Source organism: Dermacentor albipictus, unplaced genomic scaffold (assembly GCF_038994185.2).
Source record: "Dermacentor albipictus isolate Rhodes 1998 colony unplaced genomic scaffold, USDA_Dalb.pri_finalv2 scaffold_59, whole genome shotgun sequence".
Lineage (NCBI taxonomy): Eukaryota > Metazoa > Arthropoda > Arachnida > Ixodida > Ixodidae > Dermacentor > Dermacentor albipictus.
Window position 1 is genome coordinate 285,224 of NW_027225613.1, and position 25,856 is coordinate 311,079.

General features: G+C 45.8%; 1 long non-coding RNA gene across 2 annotated transcripts; it reads left to right on the forward strand.

The window, feature by feature from the left end:
* Positions 1-6,162: 6,162 nt before the first annotated feature.
* LOC135921644 (uncharacterized) lies at positions 6,163-23,761 on the forward strand. Of its 2 annotated transcripts, XR_010570566.2 has the most exons (4): positions 6,163-6,222; positions 9,000-9,094; positions 17,960-18,004; positions 22,242-23,761. It is a non-coding gene; the product is annotated as an uncharacterized lncRNA (long non-coding RNA). The 2 variants fall into 2 exon arrangements; XR_011510178.1 differs by lacking the exon at positions 17,960-18,004.
* The last annotated feature ends 2,095 nt before the right edge of the window (positions 23,762-25,856 follow it).

A 25,856-nucleotide genomic window follows, 5' to 3' on the forward strand; every position in this document is an offset into this window, starting at 1 on the left:
AGGAATGCCCAGCATTCCGCAGCTGTCGCTCTTTCGTGCTGAACAAGTTAAGTCAACCTAGTCTTGCTCTAATTGCCCATATTGATTTTCACTTTCCGAAACGTCTTGCATCAACTTGATGCGAGGCTCTCGAAGCTGTAGTGAAATTTTTGTCGTCCGTAAAGCTGGCACCCTGTGTGTGACGTGGTGTGTTGTGGTGCACCTTCATCTCTCTGCTGTTCACTTTTTAACGCGATAGCGTTAAGGAGCTCGTGTCGCAGAAAATCCGGTGTCGTCGGCGTCGGTGTCGACGTCGGCGTTTGCGGCGTTGACCGTGAGCGATAAATCACGGCAGGCGCTTCATAAATAAAAAGCAACTTCCAAGATTGGCCCGGTGGGAATCGAACCAGGGTCTCCGGAGTGTGAGACGGAGACGCTACCACTCAGCCACGAGTTCGATGCTTCCAAGCGGTACAAACGCGCCTCTAGTGAATGCGGTGTTGCCTTCGAAACGAGCCGTGGAAAGTTATACTGCGGTGTATATTGGTAATTATGAACATGTAACGTACAGAAGTCACAATTACACGAGTTGCGAAGTGCGTTTCCGCTGCATTTCTTCTGCGCTTTCCGCACACGCAGAGCCATCTTGCGGCGAACACAGAAGACCCCCTCTCAATGTACGGCGCTGCCCCGACAGGAGGCGCGCCGCGCGCGCATTGGGACCGCTGCCAGGCGCGTCGCGGGACTCCCTCTCCCCTGACGACGCTTCGCCGTGCTCCCGGTTTAGATCACTATCAAACTCTCTGCCCGTGCCGATCACGACGTTTGGCTGGCGTAGATCGTTTCCCCTCCGAGACACCGAGTTGTTTGGTTCGTTCCGTTCGCTCAGGCGCACGTTTCGTTGCCGCGCCGAACGCTGCGTTGCTCGACGCTCACCGCGTGATAGGTGGGCGCTAAGTCCGATGCGGGGCGCATCGTAAGTGATCGCTGTGCCGTAGCGCATTGTCGACCCCTTGGCGGGTCGACGGGAACGCTGTCGCGTCCCACTCTTGAATGCGAAGCTTAAGCGTCCTCCAATTTTTTCTTCTATCCGCGTTAGGCATGCATAAGTGCAGTCCATTTTAGAATACAATTGCAAGCACACTTCTTCCTTTTTCGGGTTCTGGTGTTTATGTATAATTACATGATTAGTAATAATTCCATTGCCTTACTATTCTTCCCTTGCTTGCTTGTATCCTTGCTTACAGGGCAACAGCTTGTAATTGGGGCTGCACTCTCGTCTCGGCATTGAGAGCTGAATAAAATTATTTCTGCACAACAGGAGGACCGCGGCGGGCTTTTCTGTGGCCCTCTAGAGCTCTACTTTTTGCCGTGAATCAGAGGCCCACGCAAGTATGTTTAATCGATCGATGTAGTAGCGCACGGTCTTTCGGTTAGAACGTCTGATAGCAAAGCCTCCTAGAAAATTTCGTTTCATTACCCGTGAGGTAGGAACATTTAAGGAAATTGAGGTGATAAGGGAATACTCTACCTACTTTCATTTTCTTTTTTTTTCAGCTAGTACGTTTCAATTACCTGAGCAGTTTATCTTCCGTCCTTTTCTTGGGCTAATTTGCTTTTTGATTCACGTTGTCACTAACAATATTTCCAGGTCTTCAGCTCTCCTTATTTTTCTAGCTGAATGAAATATTTAGCTTCACCTAAGGCAGCGTATTGTTGAGCCTGCATTTCTGAGGCCCAGATATATTTGCTCTATACCACAAGATTGGGTACGATCAACTAAATTAATCCAATGTCGAACTGAAATATAACAGTGCCCGAAGGAAACTATGCAGTGACTAGCCCTGTAGTATTGCAGATATTGCTTTAGTGGCATATACTGCTCACTAATTTTTTACCAATTAAGGAAAGGTTAAATTTTGTTGCAGTTGGTCTTTAACGCCCTCTGAACAATATCTTATTTAACAGCTAGTTATTCTCGCACGGAGATTTCATTGTTTTAATTTTGTGTAAATTGATGAGGAAATAGGTACGACTTATTTATCATTATTTAGCTTATTAGAGAACACGGCAGTAATTGATGTTTCTTGCACGCGGCCCTTTATAACAAGGTAAGCGCGCCACGCCCATGTCTTGTCCACTCTGCGTGACAAAATACATCCTGGTTCCACGTGGTCCAAGAAACCGCTCTAAAACATCACTCGATTCACTTAAACAGATAAAGTTCTGCGTCATTCTACACTACAAATAAAAATGTTACGCCTATGAAGTTGTAATTTTTGAGAATAGACACTCAGAACAAGTTGCAGTTCTGCCTGTTTTCAATTTCGCCTTTTGTGGTTAATTTAGCATGACTATCAAAAAAGTAACGTGTTTCATTATTCGAACTTTAGTTCGCAATAAAAACAATTATTGAGTAAAACGGTCAAAACAATGTCATAGGGCCAACTGCCGATAAGCGGCGTTCGCATATTTTCTGTGCAAGCTATAATCTATAACATTGCTTGGAATTTTCTAGGAATAGATAAAGTTCGCATAAGGTAACAAATAACAAAGAATGCCAGCCCCCGTTCCCTCACAATTTCTGATCATATTAGGAAATTGGAAACCTGAGAAATCTAAAGCCTAGTACAATTTATTGAATATCTCTTTCAGTATCCGTGGAAAATACAGTTGAACAGCTCGTAGCAGCCATAATTTTCTCGTTGTATTTGCGTAAGCTTTAATGACGACCATCGGGTTAAGAATAATTGAAGAGTGAGTAAAATATTGAGAACCCGATAGTCTTATCAAAGAAGCGGTTTTATCCAGATAGAAGAAGCACCTGAGTATCTAAACGGTGGAGTTGGCGGAGCGCCCTGAGGGATCGTTTCACAAATTGCTTGGTGAACCTGTGTCCTAATTAATGAATTCCTCGCTTCATTGCTGTCGGCGCTGATTGACAAACACCGTTCTGCTGCTTCCACGCCGCAGCTTGATGATCACTTTAATTTGCATAATTCAAGTGCGCGGGATACTCTTCTGCACGTACCTTCACTTCCTGCGCTTTTATTTTCGTGCGTCGCTAATTGCACATCATTACGACCGCGTTTTGGGCAAAGACGAGTAATACAATAGGGCAGACCAATGTAAAACGCAGGACAAAACCAAATCGTAAAAGGAAAAAGAAGTGCTATCGATTCTGCATAAGCTCCAGGGGATGTGAGTGTCTGCTGAAAAGCACAAGGGTGGTGTTGGAGACAGGGCTTGTCTGAAGCTTTACGTAAGAAAACGAAGTCTACGAATTGGTCTCTCTGTAGGACGAAATAAACGCGGACCGTCACTGTTTTTGGCTAGGACAGCCGCTTTTGTGGCATGTTCTTGCTCGATTTGAAACCGAAGCTTTCTTTGCATGCTTCTTTGACTTGTCCGCTACAACTGCTGCTGCTGCTGCTGCTGCGGCTGGCGCTGCCGCTGGCTTGCACGCCGCTTCCGGGGTTGTTTCAGAGTGTGCGTATACATGGAAGGAGAGTGCCAGAGCATAATCACGCGCAAAACTCGTTCGGCACTTTTCATCCAGGCGTACATGCACAATGCCCTCTGGGGGCCCATTAGTGTCCCCACATTAGCTTCTTGATAGCTGTAATTATCCGTGAAACCCCTCAAAATCATTGCAGAAAGAGCGAAGCTTACTTTTATACTAACATGCAAGTCCACAGTTAAAATGGAGGTAGATAGAATGGTAGAAAGGAAGCAGAGAATGGGTAAAACCGATGCAGTCGCGAAACGAACGAATAACAACCTTGCCACTCTCGCTGTTTCCGTGCAAGGGAAGAGAGGCAGAAGGAAAAGATAAAGTGAGAAGGCAAGGAAAGGCTTCGACTATTGAAACGACATCGCTTGCGGACATTATGAAGGTACGGTACAAAACATTTCTTCTAATTGTGAAAATTAAACAGTATGCAAATTTGCCAAGTGGACCACTGACGCAGGGCGCGCAGACGCGAAGCCGCATTAAAGTGTACCATAAGGTCTATGTGACAGTACGAACGCGGTCGCGCGTTAAAATAAGACTGGGGTGCCCGCCGCGATAGCTTGGCGGCTATGGCATTGCTCGAGGTCGCGCGCTCATTCCCGACCGTGGCAGCCGCATTTCGACGGGAACGAAATACAGAAACGCCAGTGCACTTCGATTTAGGTGCACATTAAATAATACCAGGGTTAAGGGCATTATAAGATGTTCTTGCGAACAGAAACACTAGGAAAGAACGCACTTGCTTCTTTTCCTATCGTTTCTTTTTCTTTGTTTACCGCTGGAAATTCGTAGCAAAGCTCTTAACGCATAAACAGCTAGGCTAGCCCAACATTCAGCCCTAAATAAAACACCAGGACGTTAAAATTAATCCGCAGTCCATCACTACGGGTGCCTCACAATACGATCGTGGTTTTGGTGCGGATAGCCTCATAATTCAATTAAAGTTCGACACTTCTGCCACAATGTGATGTTTCATGTGAGGCAACCATACTGCTCAACGCTCTCAGAGATTATGAGGAATGGCGCACAATGCCTCCGGCAAACATGTCTCTCTGTATGCACTGTGTACTACACAGACAAACGGAAGTGGTACATGCTGGGCAACGTTTAACATCAACCCGCCACTCTCGTATTGGTCTGAAGCACTGAAGAAATTATGCATTCATCACTGCTAATTATCGTGAATCATAGCAAACAGCACAGAAAACTTCACTTACATCGATTCCCACAGTGCGTGGGCTCTGCATATTTTTATCCTCTTAAATTTACGTAACAAAAGGGTGTCATGTGATCAGAACCTTGTAATACTAATTTCTTAGGAGCAAAATTTACTTTCGGAGCGCTTACAACGCATAGAAAGGTAATTAAATTATGAGGTTTTACGTGCCAAAACCTCTTTCTGATTATGACGCACGCCGTAGTGGAGGACTCCGGAAATTTCGACCACCCGGGGTTCTTTAACGTGCACCTAAATCTAAGTACACGGGTGTTTTGGCGTTTCGCCCCCATCGAAATGTGGCCGCCGTGGCCGGGATTCGATCCCGCAACCTCGTGCTCAGCAGCCCAACACCATAGCCACTGAGCAACCACGGCGGGTTAGAAAGGTGATAGCTGGAGGTTAAACGAATGCTCAGCGCTATGGGACAGCACGCGATTGTTTTCACGTCGTATCCTGGAGCATCATCTTGCCATTTCTAATTTACAATGATACTTCCGAAACCGAGGTGGGCTTTTTGGGTTTTGAAACTCGAAATCGTACTGTAATAAGTGGAAATTAGGTCAGCAATAATTGTGACTTCAATACGCCCTGCCCAACACAGACAGAACCATTCTCATGGCGGCTGAAAATCCAGAAACCTTTGACGCACAAAAACCACTCCTTCTTGATATTAAGCGGTGAACTGAGTTCCCAAGAGAAATCTCAATCTGGGTGAATTGGGAGAAATGCTTGTCGAAACGACGATGGCAGTTGTGCTTCAAACTGACGTTGCTTTCCAGCCCCCAAAAGCTCCAAACCATGTCCGATGCTCCTTGTAGAAAATAGACCCGCTGCGTCTCGTAACCGAAAGCTACTACAAGTCTCGATAAATAGTTTTTTAAAAAAATCATAGAAAAGCAGTGTCATTCTTGTTGAGGGAAAAAAAGACCCCTGCATGGAGTACCGATGCAGCCGCCATTGTTAGCGCTTTAGTAAAGCAATGAAGGGGGCTAGTTGGTGAACGTTCATGATTATATTGCGCTTAGTGTTACATTGAAGATTTTAAGTGAAGGACAGGACGTGGACGTGCGTAATCATGATTGTTAGCAGTGTATAGGGTTCGATTCGGCTGAAAAAAAATTCATTGACATAGATGGAGACCCTCTTGGAAAATTGCAGACGCCGGGTGGCAGCCAGCGTATCTATCCGAATACCAGACAGTTGGCGACAAAGAACAATGAATTTAATTTATAAAGGTAAGGGGGAGAAAGACAGGCTATACAGGCTAGCAATGCAGGCAAACAAATAAAGCTTCAAGCATGGGCAGAGAATAATGGCATTTTGGGAGAGCTTCAGAATGGCTTCGGAATAGGTAGGCGTTTGGATGATAACTTGTTTGTTCTTACTCAGTGTATTGAATTATCAAAAGCAGAAAGCAGACCAGTGTATGTGGCCTTTTTATACATTACAGGAGCCTACGTCAACATCGACCGCAACATTATGTGGGATATTCTGGAAGGTGAAGGCTCAGGTAACGATCGTATACAGCTTCTGAGAGATATTTACCTTGAAGATACCATTTGCGTTGAATGGGAAGGGATGAGGAGCGAGAAAGTTCACATCAACATGGGACTGAGGCAGGGGTGCCCTTTATCCCCGCTGTTGTTTATGATGTGCATGATGAGGATGGAGAGGGCGCTAAACGGAAGTAATATCGGGTTTAATCTCTCATACAAACAGGCAGGTACAGTAATAGCGCAGCAACTCCTAGGTTTATTTTATGCGGACGACATTGTGTTGCTAGCTAACAAGAAAAGTGATTTGTAAGGTCTGGCTACTATCTATGGACAGGAAGGTAACAACTGAGGTTTGAAATTTAGTGTTAGAAATTCAGGTCTTACGGTATTCAATGAAAACAGTGAACAGACAGTGGAAATACAGGGTCAAGAAATACCTCGGGTAACAGAATATAAATACCTTGGTATATAGATAGACGAAGGGAATAGATATAACGAAACACAGGAAAAAACCACAACAGTAAAGGGGAAGAGAAATGCAGCCATAATGAAGCACAGCGCGCTATGGGGATACAATGGGTACGAGGTCCTCCGAGGTATGTGGAAAGGTGTAATTTTTCCAGGACTTACTTTTGGAAATGCGCTTGCTTGCTTTAAATCAGGGGTACAATCAGGACTCGAAGGGAACCTAAGGTCCGTGGGTCGCCTCGCATCGAGCGCTTACGGGAAGACTACAAATGAAGCTGTGCAGGGTGATATGGGCTGGACTAGTTCTGAAGTGAGAGAAGCTCACAGTAAAATTTAGAGTGAAGAACGGCTGAGGAATATGGAAGAAAGTAAATGGGCTGGGAGAGTTTTCAGGTATCTGTCTAGGAAAAACATTGATTCACAGTGAAGGAAAAGAACTAGGAAGCTTTCCAGCAAGTATGCGACCTGTAGGGTGGGCAACACAGCAACAAAAAGATCAAGCGAAAAGTCAGAGAGGCTGAAATAATCTCATGGGTGGCGACAATGGAAAATAAACCTGCCATGAGTAACTACTTCAGAGGAAAAAAGGAAATCAAGAAAGAAAGCATTTATGATAACTGAAAGGGAAGCTCATTACTTTTCGAAACGAGATCGGGATGCCTAAGAACACGCACCTATAAAGCGAGATATAAGAAGGAAGAAGAAGCATGTGCTTGCTGCGGTAAAGCTAGGGAAATGACGGAGAAACCAGGAAGAAGGACAAAAGGAATTTGATGGTTCAGTTACCAACTCGCCAGGCTTGCTATGTTCAGTATATTCGTACGACTCACGATTTTCGTTAACCTGCGGGAGTCGGGCGTAAACTGTAGGTATGTGCAAATAGTTACGCAGTAACAGAGGCAGATGCGCTTTGACTTCTGAACTCGGCAATTTGCATTTATTTTGGGTGGACGAAACGGTTGCTTCTAGGAGCCTTTACAAGCATTTTTGTTGGAGCTTTGAATTGGGCCTTTAAGTCAGTTCCCTAATTTCGAATTGTATACGAATAATAGCTAACAAATATCGAATCAGCGTCAATTATTTAAATGTAGGCGCATATATTTAGAGCAGTAGAATTTATTACTGCCTAATTGCATATAACGCATTTACTGACCATTGCAAGAAGGACTCTTATCAGGGTGGAAAGATGAGGGATATAGGCAAGGTCACTAATCGCCATTTAAAAAAAATTACGGCACAACTCATCTCACCATGACTGCAGATAGTAAGCGGTTAGCATTATAACAATGTAGTGACATAGCGTATTTCTTAAGTTATGTTCATAAACATCTTTAATGGCCAGTCTGAGCCTTCCCTTGCCTCTGCTATATGCGACAGACTCCGGTAACACCCCACTTCGCCGTGGCACTCCCTTGCCAAGGTCCCCCAACAGAATAGTGGCAAGACTACTGTATGATGCTACACAGTGGTGACGATCAAATGACGAAGAAGAAATGACTTCCATAGAATGCAAAGGCGGCATGGGGACTGCGGCATGAAGAGGTGACTATATTTAAATTATGACAATTGCATAACGACGATAGTGTGACAACGGCAAATTGAGGACAGCGGGATGACGCGTGTCTGATGACAATGAGGTGACGGCGATGCTATGGCGACAGCCAGATGACGATCGAAGCTTGAATGACGATGATAGCACGACCACGATGGCATGACCATGACCACTTATGGTGACAGATGTATGACAATGACTGTCTGAGGACGACTTAACGACCACGATGACATGACAAAGGCGGTATAATCACGATTGAATGACTACCGCATGATTACAGTAAAATGATGAAGTAGTGATGTTCATGAATCGATAAAGGCTGTATGATGACGACGGATTGAAGATAATGAGATGACGTTACTGAAGTGGTTAAGATGGTAAAACGACAGCGTCGCGACGACAGCATGACGGCAGTCTGACGTCGAAATAGCACTTAGGGCTAATGGAACGACCGCGAGAGGGGGCATGATAGCGACTAATGACGAGGATGACATGACCACGGTGCAATAATCGCGAATTAACGATGCGAGCGTAATTACAATAGAATGACCAACGATAGACGTCCATAGAACGACAGAGTCCGTATGAGGACGACGGCATGACCACGATCACTATGATGACATCACGCCGCTGGTGTGGCAACGAGTGCATAACGATTGCACGACGACGAGAGCTTGACGAGAAGGCATGACGAGATAGCGAGGGAGAGAATAAACATCTTTATTCAGGGATTCTTTAAGCGTTGTCTTTCAGGTGGTCTCCGTTTTGCAGGGAACCGTAAGCTGTCACCCCGCCGATGGCCATCGCTACCAGCTGACGCAGGCCTACGAGGGTGGAGCTGGCTAGGGCTCTCTCCGAAAGCTCAGGTGTGTGGTATGGATTGGGTGCGCTAAGTGTGCGCTCTGTACAGCCACCTATCATGTTGTAAAGAGCACCTTGTGCTCCACAATAATGACAAAGTCGAAAAGATATGTTGGCTACGAAGTGCTTTGTTCTAGATGAGTGGAGGAAGCTGTTGTACAGCAGGTGCCCTCACATTGCGGTCCTGACCTTTGGCTAGCTTTTTATGTTGGGATAAGAATGTTCCACGTTGCGACTTATAGTGCATAGTGATTGCACGATAAGAGACAAGAGGTTGAGGGAGCCAGGGTTCCACCGTTGTGCCAGGGGCTCGATTAGGGAAAGCACGAGTCGCGAGATACTCCACTTCGTTGCCTGCAATGTTGCGATGCGCTGGTGGCCACACAATATTTAGTGCACCTTTGGGCGGCGGAGAGGAGGGGCTATTTGCCAGGAGGTGAGGCAAATTCTTCCGTATGAGAAATAGTCGTATGCTTCTTGTGAGCCTGTTATGACGGTGTCTGCGGTCGTCTATGCTATCGACTAGGCGTTGGCCGCTTCCTCGGCGACGAAGGGGCTGTCGTTGGTGATCGAGAAGGTTGGCAGGCGTTCTTGGCCTACGATGACGGTGTACGTGAAGGCTCTCATGCCGGAGTAGAGGGCGGCGTCGATGCAAGCGATAGTTGCCGGGCTGCTTGGTGATTCCTTTAGCCCTTGCAGCCCTTCTTCCTGCTTTGTGGATAGGGTGCCTGTTTCTTGGTAGTGGCTGAACCAGTATCTGGTTTTGCACGCATTTGAGCAGCCGGACCGTCGTTTGGTATTGTTGCTGCAGCTGTGCGTAATTACCCACTGTGCCGAGAATCGTTCGCTCCCGGACCCTTGATGTGAAGTCGCACTAGTTTATAGGTCAGGTGATAGGTCGCCGGTGTGTTCAAGCCGTAGCATTAGCAGCTTGTCGTTAAGCGTACTTATTGGTAACCGCAGAGGCCGCTCGTAGGCTTCGTGCAGGAGGGTGTCGATTTCTTTGATGTCGCTGCAAGAGTGCCTACGGTACAGCACAGCGCGTGCTCCTTCCCCGTACCCCTTGATTTGGACATTATTCTTCAGAGCGTGCATGTGACTAGCTCGACCGTCGATTTTAGTCTGTTTATAACAGGGGTATTGTTTCTGTCTTGCTGGAAGTGCATGGCTTTAGCACTCACAGCCTTTCTTTCTGCACTGTAGATAGGGTGCTTGTTTCTCGGTAGCGGTTGAACCAAGATCGGGCTCTGTACGCCCTTGGGCTCCGTACGCAATTGCAGATCAAATGCGTCAGCTGTTTACTCATGGCTCAATGAACATTCAGGTGTAATCGCTGATGCTCGCGTCACTTATCGAATTTACGGAGTATGTATTGTACAGAACATACGAAATGTATTGGCGTTGCACACAGATTCTGGTTACACAAGGCTCGATGACAACGTAGACAATAGTTATTACCATCGATAACTTTCGAGAAACTTCCGAAAGAGAAAGACGCGTGTTCCAGTGAGCGAATATTCTTTAAAGTTTGCAAACTGAAGAAAGACGCATAATGGGAAAAGATACATAGGTGCACATGGCAATGTGCACCTATGTATCTTTAATAGCATATCTCTTAGGCACACTTTTGGATTACATCAATTGGGAAAGTTATCTTAATTATACCCTTGAAAATTGAAGAAATATATCGGGCGAAGTAAAGGCATTCGGCCATTGTCAATTCTCATCGCAGTCTTTAGAAGGCGTCCGGGATCCATCCCTTAGATTATTCTTCAGAATATTATTAACACTCTGAGCGACCTTATGTACGGTTGTGACACACACAATCGTGAGCAAAAGACTCAGAGCCAGAGATGCCGCCAAGTTTCTGTATTTTCTGTGGGGGCGGGAAGGGGGGCGCAGCCTCGAAAGGCATACTGAAATTATGACGATGAGCAAAACAAGAACAACGTAAAAGTCGGAGCCAATGTTTCGACAAGTGGACTTGTGCTTTTCAAGGCGACAATTTCAATGCTGAAATGATGTGGTACATCTCACCTGCACCTGTTAAATCACTACAGCTCATTGCGAGAATTCTAACTGCAAGAACAAATTTAAGCTTTTTGCTAATGCCATCGTCAGTTTAGTTTTGCTCAGAACTATACCTATCTCGATTACGTCGCACGTAGGGTCATCTGAAGCAAGGGGCAGTAAAGTAGTACTACGACGGGATAACAAAAGTGGAATGATAGAAAACATGGCTCGCAATAAACATTTTGCAGGGCCGGCTGGCCTTCTAGAAACATGGGAAATTGCGAATATCACCTGTCTTTGGGGATTCTGTTGCATTTATCGCAGGGACAAGAGCTCCGCAAAGCGGGAACATAAGATAAGGCATTCGATCTCGCCATCGGAGGAGCAAAAGGCTCAGCGTAGGTTAAGCTTCTCTTACGGGATAGCTTTATCTTGGAAAGCAAACCCGTAGCTTTACCGAACACCTGGGGGTCGTATCGAACGCTACCGACGCCCTTCTGGAATCCCTGACAAATACGTTTTAGTGTGAATGGTGGTGGGTGTAGCTACGTCCAAGAGAATAACGCCTGCGCTGCTCGATAAGGCAACGCTGACGGATGACTGGTCTATGTTATTCTTATTTTAACGCGATAGCGTAAGGAGCTCGTGTCGCAGAAAAGCCGGTGTCGTCGGCGTCGGGTGTCGGCGTCGGCGGCGTTGACCGTGAGCGATAAATCACGGCAGGCGCTTCATAAATAAAAAGCAACTTCCAAGATTGGCCCGGTGGGAATCGAACCCAGGTCTCCGGAGTGTGAGACGGAGACGCTACCACTCAGCCACGAGTTCGATGCTTCCAAGCGATGCAAACGCGCCTCTAGTGAATGCGGTGTTGCCTTCGAAACGAGCCGTGGAAAGTTATACTGCGGTGTATATCGGTAATTATGAACATGTAACGTACAGAAGTCACAATTACACGAGTTGCGAAGTGCGTTTCCGCTGCATTTCTTCTGCGCTTTCCGCACACGCAGAGCCATCTTGCGGCAAACACAGAAGACCCCCTCCTCTCAATGTACGGCGCTGCCCCGACAGGAGGCGCGCCGCGCGCGCATTGGGACCGCTGCCAGGCGCGTCGCAGGACTCCCTCTCCCCTGACGACGCTTCGCCGTGCATCCGGTTTAGATTACTATCTATCTCTCTGCCCGTGCCGATCACGACGTTTGGCTGGCGTAGATCGTTTCCCCTCCGAGACACCGAGTTCTTTGGTTCGTTTCGTTCGCTCAGGCGCACGTTTCGTTGACGCGCCGAACGCTGCGTTGCTCGACGCTCACCGCGTGATAGGTGGGCGCTAAGTCCGATGCGGGGCGCATCGTAAGTGATTGCTGTGCCGTAGCGCATTGTCTTATACCCCTTGGCGGGTCGACGGGAACGCTGTCGCGTCCCACTCTTGAAGGCGAAGCTTAAGTGTCCTCCAATTTTTTGTAGTTGCTTTCTGCGCGCTGCTCTGATGTATGGTGCGTCGGGTTCCGTGAGTTAGAAAGCAGCTTGAAATGAAACACACGCGAAAAAACGTTGGGGAAATGATCAAACGGAGAACAGTTTTCTGAGGAAAACCTTCAAATCATGGTTGTTCTCGAACCTGATGATCAAGTGTTAGTGGCCCAATTGCCAAAATAATTTATTTTTGATTTGTTGTAGTGGAATGCACGCCAGGGTTCAAACCTTAGGCAGGGGTGAGTTACAAATGGATACTTTCATCTAACACAATAAAATACTTTATATAACGGGAATCATTGAAACAACAAGCTCAGTACAGAGACGGTTTAACACAAATAATACTTTCGGATACGCACAGGAGAAGTGCAGGTACAAATCAATTCTACATATATATATATATATATATATATATATATATATATATATATATATATATATATATATATATATATATATATATATAGCTCTCCTGGAGTAGGGAACACTTTATTTTACTGTCACCTTCAAAGCTGCACTAAATATAACTTCTGTATCATGCGCCAGCTGCTGCGCCAGGGCACATCGCTTTCTGTAGCCTTCCGAAATGATATGCCGACGCCACTATTCTCTGAGTAAGCACTGCGCGCGCTACGCAGCCCGCACGAACAGCCAACTGCGGCACCTTCCCTATAACTAATTGGTTAGCGCATCGAGCTCCTAATCGCACGTCGTTGCTGTCATAATCCACTACGAGTGGCAGCGACGGGCCATGTATTGCTTCCAAAGCAACATCCAATCAAAGCGCTAAACTGGGTGTGTTGTGTCCACCTGTCCGTCATTTCCATTAGCCTGATTAGAACTACGGCATGTGCTGTTGTCACTGCCACGTGTGCAGTCGTCGCTAGCGGCGTGGCCGTCAGGTTGTGTCATCTTTCGCTTCATACTCGCCATAGCGTGACGAAAAAGCCGGCAAATACCATGCCCTGTGGGAACCGATGTTATGCGAAGCAGAGTGCGGGGAGCTTACCAAGTTAATAAAACGACCCTGACTAGGCTGCTCTTTCATGACCTACATGACACGCATGTCATGGTATTCATGTCATGACCAGTCATTTATAATTGTCATACACTTTTGTCATAGAATGCCGATTGGGGTACATACCAAGACGTAGGCCGTTGTTTCATAACGTACATGACACGCATGTCATGACATTCATGTCACAACCTATCATCTATGTTCTTCATACACTCTTGTCATACTATGCCAATTTCGGTACATAGCAAGTTAACGAAACGAGCAGGAAAGCGTCAAGACGTAGGCAGGTGTTCAATGATAATAATAATATATGGGGTTTTACGTGCCAAAACCACTGTCTGATTATGAGGCACGCCGCAGTGGGGGACTCCGGAAATTTTGACCACCTGGGGTTCTTTAACGTGCACCTAAATCTAAGTACACGGGTGTTTTCGCATTTCGCCCCCATCGAAATGCGGCCGCCGTGGCCGGGATTCGATCCCGCGACCTCGTGCTCAGCAGCCTAACACCATAGCCACTGAGCAACCGCGGCGGGTGGGTGTTCCATGACCTACATGACATGGATGTCATGACATTCATGTCGTGACCTAACATTTATGTTCGCCACTCTTGTCATACTTGTCATTTAGGATGCATACCAAGATGTAGCCGGCTCTTTCATAAGCTACATGGCACTCATGTCATGACCTATCATTCATGTTCGTCATGCACTCTTGTTGTACTGTGAGAGTTTTGGCACCTACGAACTTAACAAAACGACCATGAGAGCACCAAGACGTAACAGGCTGTTTCATGACCTACAAAACACGAATATCATGACGTTCATGTCACGACCTATGATTTATGTTCGTCATACACTCGTCACATTATGCCAATTCTGGTTCATACTAAGTTATCGAAATGACCGTGAGAGAACCAAGATGTAGACGGACGGAGAGATGGACGGACGGAGAGATGGAGAGATGGACGGAGAGACGGAGAGATGGACAGACAGACGGAGAGATAGATAGATAGATAGATAGATAGATAGATAGATAGATAGATAGATAGATAGATAGATAGATAGATAGATAGATAGATAGATAGATAGATAGATAGATAGATAGATAGATAGATAGATAGATAGATAGATAGATAGATAGATAGATAGATAGATAGATAGATAGATAGATAGATAGATAGATAGATAGATAGATAGATAGATAGATAGATAGATAGATAGATAGATTTCGTCCTAATGTATGTTATTAAAAAATATGGGCATCGGCAAAGAGCTCCTACATAGCACAGATAAGCGCTCGGGTACATACAACTTTGCTTCTACCACCAGTACAATACGAACTCACTTCCCTTCACTTTATTACTTTAAACACCCCCATTTAGGGGGTATTACGTAACGAATGAGCTAACCAATGAGCATACAATGGGCATTATCTACGCCGTTATCACACAACATTCGGCCTTGGTAATTATTTCAAGCTCTTGCATTCGACTCAGACTCTGAGATCGGTGGCGTCTTTGCACATACTGTACTTTTGGAAGGCAATACCGACAGCTCTCTAGTAACTAAGGACGACGTTGTGTTAGCCACAACGAACTTGCCCGTTATATGACAGCACCGACGGTGAGAGTTTGCTGCTCTTATAATAAATGAGTTCGGAGCTAAACGAATGGTGTGGAAGTCTGCAGCGTCTTCTTTTTTTTGCCGTGTACTAAGGGCTGAGGACGAAGAACTGGTATAATGATGGCGTACGTCGGCTGCACATCCTAAGCAATGGTCAGCTGAAGATAGCGAATCTACTCTTATCTTAAATGCTGGCGTATTTACAAAAAAAAAAACGAAGGAACAGGAGAGATCGTAGGAATTTAAGTTTTCGCTTAAATTTTCTGACAATCGCAGAGACAATCGCATTTCTTATAATTTCGTGCACTTCTATTACGAGCCGGATGGTCGCGTCCTTCAAACCCGCCCACTGCTCTGCCATATGAGACGCGGGTCTATACTATATATAGGATGGCCCAGCAATCCGGCATCGCGTTTAGCAAAAAAAAAAGGGGGGGGGGGAAATATGGCCATTTTCTTTTTGCAAACTATAGTGGCAGCGTTATATCAACATTCACTAGACATTTCAAACAGTGTCTGATGAGCTTATTGGCAGGTGTCCTTCTGTAAACTCATTCATTAGATCTCATAGTTAAACCGCTCGCTTTGTGCAGTGCTAACGCAAATCTTTGCAGTGGTAGGGCTCCAACGCCAATCGCGAATTCCGCGGCAGATGGGCGGCTGGAGATAGCGCAGACGCCCGCATCCTCTAATTGCCAGACGGTCTCGCTGCGGAAAGAGCTTTTATTAAACTAACTGCGCATTAGGTGGAGCATTCAGGTGCTTACGGAGAACGTTTTCTGCTCCATACTTAGAAACGGCATCACCATAGAAGGGCACTCTAACTGGAGCGTGGCATTATTCGCCGTAAAAGCTAACGTAAAGCGTGGGCCGGCGTGTTATCAACCACTTCACATTTGCAATGCCATGGCACTATATTTTTCTTGTAAATTCAATGGGTATTTACGCTGTTCACATCTGCGATTTCAAGTGATGCACGGGGAGCCCAAGACGGCAGCGTCAAGCTCCTTGGAAACCTTGGGAAAATGTTACTTCGAACGCCACTGGACCTGCTAGCACATTTTAAGATCACATATTTTGAAATTGGTGCTTGTCTTATGATTTCAGGTAAGCATACAATGACTTCACTACTCGTTCGTCTCAGTTTAGCGATTACTTGCGCCCTAATGTAATTAGTGAACGAGTTTTTCATAATAATCTTGCGGCTCATGTCCGCCTGGTCACGCAGCCCATCCGCAAGAACGGTGGGGGCCTAGACATAAAAGCAAGTGTTCCGCGCAAAGAGAAACACCTTGCATGACGTGTGCGCAAAATATAGATTCATTTGGTGCAATAAAAAATTTCTGGTTTATATGTGCCAAAACGCTGAAACGATTATGAGAGATGCCGTAGTGGGGACTCCGGAATAATTTTAATGACGTGGGGTTCTTCACCATGTACCCACGGCACAATACACGAGCGTTTTTACATTTCGCATCCATTGAAATGCAAGCATCGCGGCTGGGATTTGATCTTGTGCTCTCGGGTTGAGCAATGCCAAACGAAAACCACCATGGCACCACGGCGGGTATTTGGTGCATTAGGGACTTTTAGCGCGTCCGGTATCCGGGAAAGCGCGGGCGGTTTTCCGGTTTAGCGGGGGCGTAAAGGTGAGCGGCCCGATCGGTGGCGCCAGCTGGTGGCGCAAAGCTCAACCACACAACCACGGAGTTAATTACTGTATTCTGCTTAGCTGCTGGGGTAGTAAATATTCGACAGTGGCGTAATCGTGTTCACAATTACGCCGCTGCCAAAAATTTGCACGAGTGGCGAAGCAGGATATGGTGAGTTACTGCAGTTTTAGCTATGCGTTTGTCTGGTTGAGCTCTACAGCACCAGGCGGCTTCACCGCTCACGTTTAGGCCCCGACCATCCGGTAACCCGCCCAAACCGCTCCCGTTTACCGGGTTAGCGTACACGCTAAACGTCTCTATTATCTACACTCCGTGCGAAACGTTATCCGGCATCGATGTTCCCATTCTCAACGCAGATGAATTTCATCTTGAGGACAAATACGTTTGTATACAAAAGTAGGCGAAACTTTCCCTAGGAAAGAAAAATAAATATAAGTGACTGTCATAGCTCAGTCTGCAGTAGTTTAATATGCAGGTTTTGTGAGGTTTACTCGTATACCGGGTGAAGAAATCCCGTTCTGTGAATGAAACACCGGGTTCTGGTGGAAATATTGTGCGCAGTTTACGTATTCCATCAAGCAGAGGAGTCTTTATATCACCAATACAAACACCTTGAGCCCAAAGAAATATCGTTTACACCCAGTCTTTCACCCATTGTGCAAGTAGCTGTTGATAGTCATATGGGAATGCCCTGAACAGAGATATTTACAGATTTACCTAATTCTGTTATTACGGTTTCTAGCTACAAAACTGTAGCACTTCTTGAAGAAAGGAGTGTATTACCGGATACTAATTAAAAGTTGATTTAAGCCCTCAGACATGTTTACAATTGTGAAAACAGGTTGAAAATGCGTTCTTCCCGGCTATGGCCGCAATTCTCCACCGAATCGCTGGCAAAAGACGGTACTTTCTGCAAAGCACAGGTATCAGCTGCAGAGTATAAAATTTCTTGGACACGCTAGGGCAGGATAATGGAGATAAGAAATTCTAGAAAGCAATTAATAAAATTCAATGAATGCAAAGCATCTGAAAAGACAGGAAATACAGATCTTCTGCAATTTCTGTTTTTCAGGTGTTGTAGCGTCGACGGCAGTAATATTGAAAGAAGATGCGAATGGTGAGGCACAGCTTTTCTTTTTAATAAATTTATTGAAGGAGAGGTTGGTGCCTATGTATGGCGCCGGCTACTCATCGTCTTTTAAGTGATGGTTATCGTCGGAAAGTTGTCAACAATCACTGAACAAATACACATATGAACGAACATTGACGTACTAAGTCTCAGCACTGCAATATAAATAAATATTCGCACAAGAGGAGAGCTCACATGGCGTGAATACTCACAAAACCAAAGTGTTCACACGCAACACATAAGTTCACATAGCAGAATTAAATGTTCATAAAACGAAGATGTCTACGCAGAAGATGTAGGACACTAGAATGCCGCACCCTAATTGCAACAAATAAATATACTACATGAAGACGAAGACACAGTGAACATATAATTGACGGTGCCTGTTAATAATAACAATGCGAGCAATACCTATTGTATGACTTAGTATTTTTATATTTCCTATTGCTCCAAACATTTACGAAGGTGCGCGTAGCGATGGTTTGAAGTTTTTCTGTTGGCCATGAACCCAAACTTTTTCCTAAGGATAATGGCCGTATATCCAAGCCATGTAGCTTTTTGAGACATTCTTGCTGGAAGTGTCGTGATTTTTACAATGTAGGACAAGGTTTTCTTTATATTCTTCAGCCCCTTCACATGAGCACGCAGCACTGTTAGTTTTTCTTGACATATACAGGAAGTTTTAGTATAAGCAGTGCGTAGCCATAGCCTTTGCACTGTTGTTTCAACAGACCGACTAATTTTAAACGGAATGTTGAAATTTATTTCCGGATCTATATTACATATTTGAGAGTTCTGCGCATCATTTATGAACCAAGTTTGATCGGACAACCTACCGCGTAGTTTGATCACTAGACATCGTGCATCACTCGCCGGTAGAAGAAGTAGTGATAATTCATTCTCTTGATGCGCTGCGATGTGATCGACTGTTACGTTTCCTGTGATTTCACAGTGGCTGGGAATCCATTGGAAAGTTATGTCGTGTCGTAGATCTTTCGCTATGGCGTATGGTTTCTGTATTTGCTATTAATTTCATTTAAGCACAGCAATGAGGCTTGTGAGTCACTCAGAATTACCCAGCGAAGTGGTTATGACTGCTGACATATGTAACGTAAAGCAGAAATTATTGCGTAAAGTATTGCCGTTGTGGACGTTGTAACTAGGCAAAGCTTATGGGCTCACAGAAACGCTAGTGCACTTCAATTTAGGTGCACAGTAAAGAATTCCAGGGTTAAGGGCATTGTAAGATGTTCTTCCCAACAGAAACACTAGGAAAGAAAGCACTTGCTTCTTTTCCTATCGTTTTTTTTTGTTTACCGCGGGAAATTCGTATGAAGCCCTTAACGCCCAAACACCTAGCTCAACATTCCGCCCAAAATAGAACACCTGGATGACAAAATTGATCCGGAGTCCATCATTACGGGTGTCTCATAATACCATCGTAGTTTTGGCACGTATAGCCTCATATTTCTGTGAAAGTTCAACACTTCATATGAGGCAATGATAATGCTCAACGCTCATGGAGATTATGAAGAACGGCGCACAATACCTCAGGCAAACGCGTCTCCCTGTATTTTCTGTGTCCTGCATAGACAAACGAGAGAGGTAATGGTTAACATCAAACCGCCTCTCTTGCTTTGGTCTAAATCGCTGAAGAAATTGCGCAATCACTGTCAACGTCCCTGCTAAATATCGTCAATCATAGCAAACAGCAAAGAAATCTTCGCTTACACCAATTCCCACACTGCGTGGGCTCTGCATATTTTTATCCTCTTAAATTTAGGTAAGAAAATGATGTCACCTGATAGAAACATTGTAAAATTAACTTCTTAGGGGCCAAATTTTCTTTCGGAGCGTGTGCAACGTGTGGAAAGGTGATAGCTGTACGTTAAGCTAATGCTTAGCGCTATGCAACAGCGCGCGATTGTTTTGACGTCGTGTCTTGGAGCAGCTTCTCGCCGTTTCTGATTTACAATGGTACTGCCGATGCCAAGGCGGACTTTTTGGGTTTTCGCAGTTGCAGTTGTACTGTAATAAGCGGAAATTACGTCTACAATAATTGTGACTTCCATACGACCCGCGCGAGACAGAGAGAACCATTCTCATGACGGCTGAAAATTCAGAAACCTTTCACGCACAAGAACCACTCCTTGTTGGTATCAAGCGGTGAACTGAGCTCTCAAGAGAAATCTCATTGCGAGTGAATTCTGAGAAATGCCTGCCGAAACGACGATGACAATTGTGCTTCAAACTGACGTTGCTTTCTGGCCCCCAAAAGCTCCAAATCATGTTCGATGCTCCTTGTAGAAAATAGACCCGCAGCGCGTCATCACCGAAAGCTACAAGTTTCGATGAATATTTTTTCTTTAAATGCATGGAAAAGGTGTGTCATTCTCGTTGCAAGAAGAAAAGACCCCTGCATGGAGTGACGGTGAAGCCGCCATCTTTAACAATGTATTGGGTTCGATTTGGCTGCACATACATTCAGTATTATATATGGAGATACCCATCGGAAATTTCGGACGCCAGGTCGCAGCCAACGCAGCCATGCGGTGTTTTTTTTTAGAGCGCAGCTCTTTGCCGTCCGTTCCTGGGTTTCGCGTCGTCGTCGGCCTCGTAACCAGCTCCGCCCCCCTTCGCTGGAGTGGGAGACGAAGGACGCGAGCCGCGAATGGCGGAGACCAATGGGAGCGGCCCCTTCAGTGACGTGCGTGCGCGATGCTGCTGTCATGCGGACCCTCCTTACGGCTCGATGCGCACTCGTGTCTGGTCTCAGCCGATCCGCTCGTTTCGTACTATCGTCTGCTCGCGCCACAGCTCTCGCCCGCGCCTGTTTGGTTCTGTTGGGTCGGTCTCGTTCGTGCTTGTTTTGGTTGTTATTTCGGCAACAAACGGTTACAAATATCCCTCGAGGCCAGCGCACCTTCCACAACTTAATGCGGTGAGTGTAAGACTCGTATCTCCGCGAATCCCATTCATGCAAGTGTGACGACTGATGCACGGCGGAGGCCAATATGGCATTAAGGGCCCAGTTGTGAACGTCTTTGTGAACGTCTTTGAGAATCAAGCATTGGTGTACCAAGTCGAACATATATCAGTCTATTTCTCCGACCACAAAGCTTCCTTCATGACTGTCAAGAACTGTTAGTGGAGTCTTTGTTAAAGGAATACGTGTGAAAAAAAAAATTCTGTGATAGCGCATACATGTGTTGCTCGATTTCTTTGCCTCAATCTATCGAATAGGTGAAACAGCTTATTTGCTGCGCTCAAATTTCGCATTAGGAAGTAACGTAATCGTCGGTAATTTTTTCTTTCTTTATTGTTTAACCTAAGTAGGACATTAGGCAGTGCAAATAAACTACTGGTATATTTTTCACATGCAACTTTTTATGTTACTGTGTGATAAGCTGAACCTTGTTATTATTTGTAATGAATTCTGTATTTTGCTCTGTTAACGTTCATTTCATGTTGCTTGTATAATACTTTATTATATGCTACTGTTGCTTTGCGATGTGAATTATCATAACTATTCTTGTACAGGAAGTCCCGATACAGTCTTTGACTATGGGACCTCCTCCTGCATAATAAATACATGTAATTTGACCCAAATTCTAACAATCAATTCTGATTCTAATTCTGAATAGCAAGAGCTTGGTGACGCAACCCACCGCACGGTTACAAAGGGGACTCTCATAACATCCATCCATCCATCCATCCATCCGTCCATCCATCCATCCATCCATCCATCCATCCATCCATCCATCCATCCATCCATCCATCCATCCATCCATCCATCCATCCATCCATTATATCCATCCTCCATTATATCTATCTCTCCATTATATCTATCTCTCCATTATATCTATCTATCTATCTATCTATCTATCTATCTATCTATCTATCTATCTATCTATCTATCTATCTATCTATCTATCTATCTATCTATCTATCTATCTATCTGTCTGTCTGTCTGTCTGTCTGTCTGCCTGTCTGTCTGTCTGTCTGTCTGTCTGTCTGTCTGTCTGTCTGTCTGTCTGTCTGTCGGTCTGTCTGTCTGTCTGTCTGTCTGTCTGTCTGTCTGTCTGTCTGTCTGTCTGTCTGTCCTGCATGCAGGATGGATGGACGGATGGCATGACGAGAGAGATAGAGAGAGCGGTTGAGAAAATGAACAACATTATTCAGTAATTTTTTAAGCGTTGTCTTTGCGGTCGTCTCCTCTTTCCAGGAAACCACAAGCTTTCACCACGTCGATGGCCGTCTCTACCAGCTGATACAGGCCTACGAGGGTGGAGCTAGCCAGGGCTCTCTCCCAAAGCTCAGATGTGTGGTACGGATTGGGTGTGCAAAGGGGTGACTCTGTGCAGTCGCCTACCATGTGGTAAAGGGAGCCCTGTGCTCCACAAAAGTGACAATGTTGAAAGGACGTGTTGGGGATGAATTGGTATGTCCTAGTTGAGTGGGGGACGCTGTTGGCCTGGAGTTCCTCTCAGATTGCGGTCCTGACCTTTGGCTAGCTTTTTGTGCGGGGATAGGTATGTTCCACGTTGCGACCTATAGTGCATGGTGACTGCATGATTAGAGACGAAAGGTTGAGGGTGCCAGGGCTCCACCGTTGGGCCAGGCGCTTGGTTAGGGAAACCACGAGTCGCGAGATACGCCATCTCGTTGCGTGCGATGTTGGGATGCGTTTGTGGCCACACGATATTTATTGTACTCTTGGACGGCGGAAAGCAGGCGCTAGTTGCCTGGAGGTTAGGCAAATTCTTCCCTAAGAGAAGTAGTGGCATGCTTGTTGGGAGCCTGTTATGACGGTGTCTACGGTCGTCTATGCCATCGACAAGGCGACTGCAACTTCCTCGGCGACGATGGTTGTTGTTGATCGAGAACGTTGGTGGGCGTTCTTGCCCAACAATGACGGTGTATGTGAAGCTTCTCGTGCCGGAGTAGAGGGCGGTGTCGTTGCAAGCGACTAGCAGATGGCTGCCGGACTGCCTGGTGATTACTTCAGCCCTTGCAGCCCTTCTTCCTGCTTTGTGGATTGGGTGCATGTTTCTTGGTAGTATTTAAACCAGTATCTGGTTCTGTACGCATTGGGGCAGAGCGACCATCATTTGAGGTTGTTGCTGCAGCAGCGCGTTAATGCCCAGTGTACCTAGAATCGTTATGCCCGTGCTCTTGAGAGAAAGTCAGACTAGTTGATAGGTGAGGTTACAGTTCGGTGGGGTTGTCGAATCCCAGCTTCAGCAGCTTGTCGTTACACGCACTGAGTGGTAAGCACAGAGCCCACTTGTAGGCTCTGCGCAGGAGAGTGTCCATTTCCTTGATGTCGGTGCAAGAGCGCCTACGGTATGGCGCAGCGCGCCCTCCTTTCCCGTACCCCATGATTTCGATAATCTTCAACTGTGATGCACATATATTGATTGGGGTCGTGGGGCACAATTGTTTGCAAAACATAGGTGAGTTCACAACGAACAAAAACAATGATTTTGCTTCATGCACCATTTGTTGATGACATGATAAATTCGCACCCTGGCAGTCGTATTGGTTTCGACAAGTTGGGATCCCAAACGACGATGAGTGGAAACACATTAGAGTACACAAACTGACGAAAATCTGAAATGCCTGAATTTAGCACTCTGCCGTTCCACTGGATGACTGACGTTGCCTTGACTTCTTTTCGGAAGGATGGGGTATGGGTAGCCATCTTTCTAGTTGAGAGATTCAAACACTGGGCTTAAGGCGTCCAGCACTTTAAGTGCGCTAGGAGCAGAAGGTGCCCCTTGTCCACTAAAATCGCTCGGATGGCCTCCATGAGGGAGCGTAGCACCGAGATGACTTGACGGTCTGTTTTACGTTAATCATCCATGGCCGGATACGGCTCTGGTAGGGCCTTGACCTTCTGAGGTTCCTTAGCAAGGGAACGGCTCAGTAGCCTAGGCCACTCCTCTAAAGTAAGAGTCTTATCTGCTTCCTTGGTGGAAGTGGCGGGCCTTTTCGCGGCGTGACTAACTGGTGCCGTAGTGGAGTGGTAATGTCACTTCGCGTATGCGCCTTCTTCGAAGACGTACGATGGTGCCGCCATCTCATGCAATGGTGCCGACCCATGTGTAGGGTAGCAAACCGGTTAAGCTAAACTGGTTAACCTCCCTGCCTTTCCTTCACCACATTTTTCCTACCTTCCTTCAGATCATGCACGTGACTTGTGTGTCCGTCGATTTTAGTCTGTTTTTAACAGGGGTGTTGGTTCTGTCTTGTTGGATGTGCACGGCTTTAGCCCTTGCAGCCTTTCTTTCTGCACTGTAGATAGGGTGCTTGTTTCTTGGTAGCGGTTGAACCAAGATCCGGCTCCGTACGTACTTGCAGGTAAGACGCGTCAGCTATTTAGTTATGACTCAACAAACATTCACGTGTAATCGTTGATGCTCGGGGAAGATACGGAATGTATTATACGTATGTGTTGCACGGAACGTAAGGAATGCATTGGCGTCGCGCACAGAATATGGTTACATGAGGCTCGGTGACAACGCAGACAATAGTTAGTACCATCGATAACTTTCCAGAAACTTCCGACAGAGAAAGACGCGTCTTGCACTAACCGAATATCTGTTAACGTGTACAAAATGAAGAAAGACACACACTGGAAAAACATACATAGGTGCAAATGGCAATAGCATATTCCTAAGGCCCATTTTGTATTGCGTCAATCGAGAAAGTTATCTGAAATATACCCTTCAAAATTGAAGAAATGTATCAGGTGAAAAAAAGGCATTCGGCAATTGTCAGTTCTCATCGCAGTCTATCGAAGGCATCCGGAATCCATCCTTTAGATTATTCTTCAGAATATTATTACCATTCTGAGCGACCTTACGCACTGTTGTGACACACACAGTCGTGAGCAAAAGTCTCAGGACCAGAAGTGTCGTGAAGTTCCTGTTTCTTTTTTTTTGGGGGGGGGAGGGGGCGCAGTCTACAAATGCTTGCTGCAATCACAACGATGACCAAAACAAGAACAATGTAAAAGTGGGAGCCAACGTTTCGACAAGTGGACTTGTCTTTTTTCAAGGCGACAATTCCAATGCTGAAATCATGTGCTACAGCTCAGTTGCGCCTGCCTAATCGGTACAGCTCATGGCGAGAATTCTACGTGCATGACTCTGCTAGAAGAAATTTCAACTTTTTGCTAATGCCATTGTCAGTTTATTTTTGCTCGGAACTGTACTTTTCTTGTTTAGCTTGCACGCATGGTGATCTCAAGCAAGGGGCAATGAAGTAGTACTAGGACGGGATAACAAAAGTAGGATGACAGAAAATGCAGCTCGCAATAAACATTCCGCGAGGCCTGCCGGCCTGCTAGAAGCATGGGAAATTGCGAATATTGCCTGCCTTCGGGGATTCCGTTGCATTTATCGGAGTGATCCGAACTCCGCAATGCGGGAACATAAGATAAGCCATTCAATCTCCCCATCGGAGGAGCAAAAAGTTCAACGTAGGTTAAGCTTCTCTTACGGAATAGCCTTTTCTTGGAAAGCAAACCCGTAACTTTATCGAAAGCCTGGGGGTCGTGTCGAACGCTACCGACGCTCTTCTGGAGTCTCTGACAAACAGGTCTTAGTGTGAATGGTGGTGGCTGTAGCTACTTCAAAGAGAATAACGCCTGCACTGCTCGATAAGGTAACGCCTGACGGATGGCTGGTCCCTGTGATTGTTTTCTTCGTAGTTACGTTCTGCCCGCTGCTCTGAAGTATGGTGCGTCGGGTTCAGTGAGTTAGAAAGGAGCTTGAAGTGAAACACACGCGAAAAACGTTGGGGAAACGATCAAACGGAGAATAGTTTTCTGAGG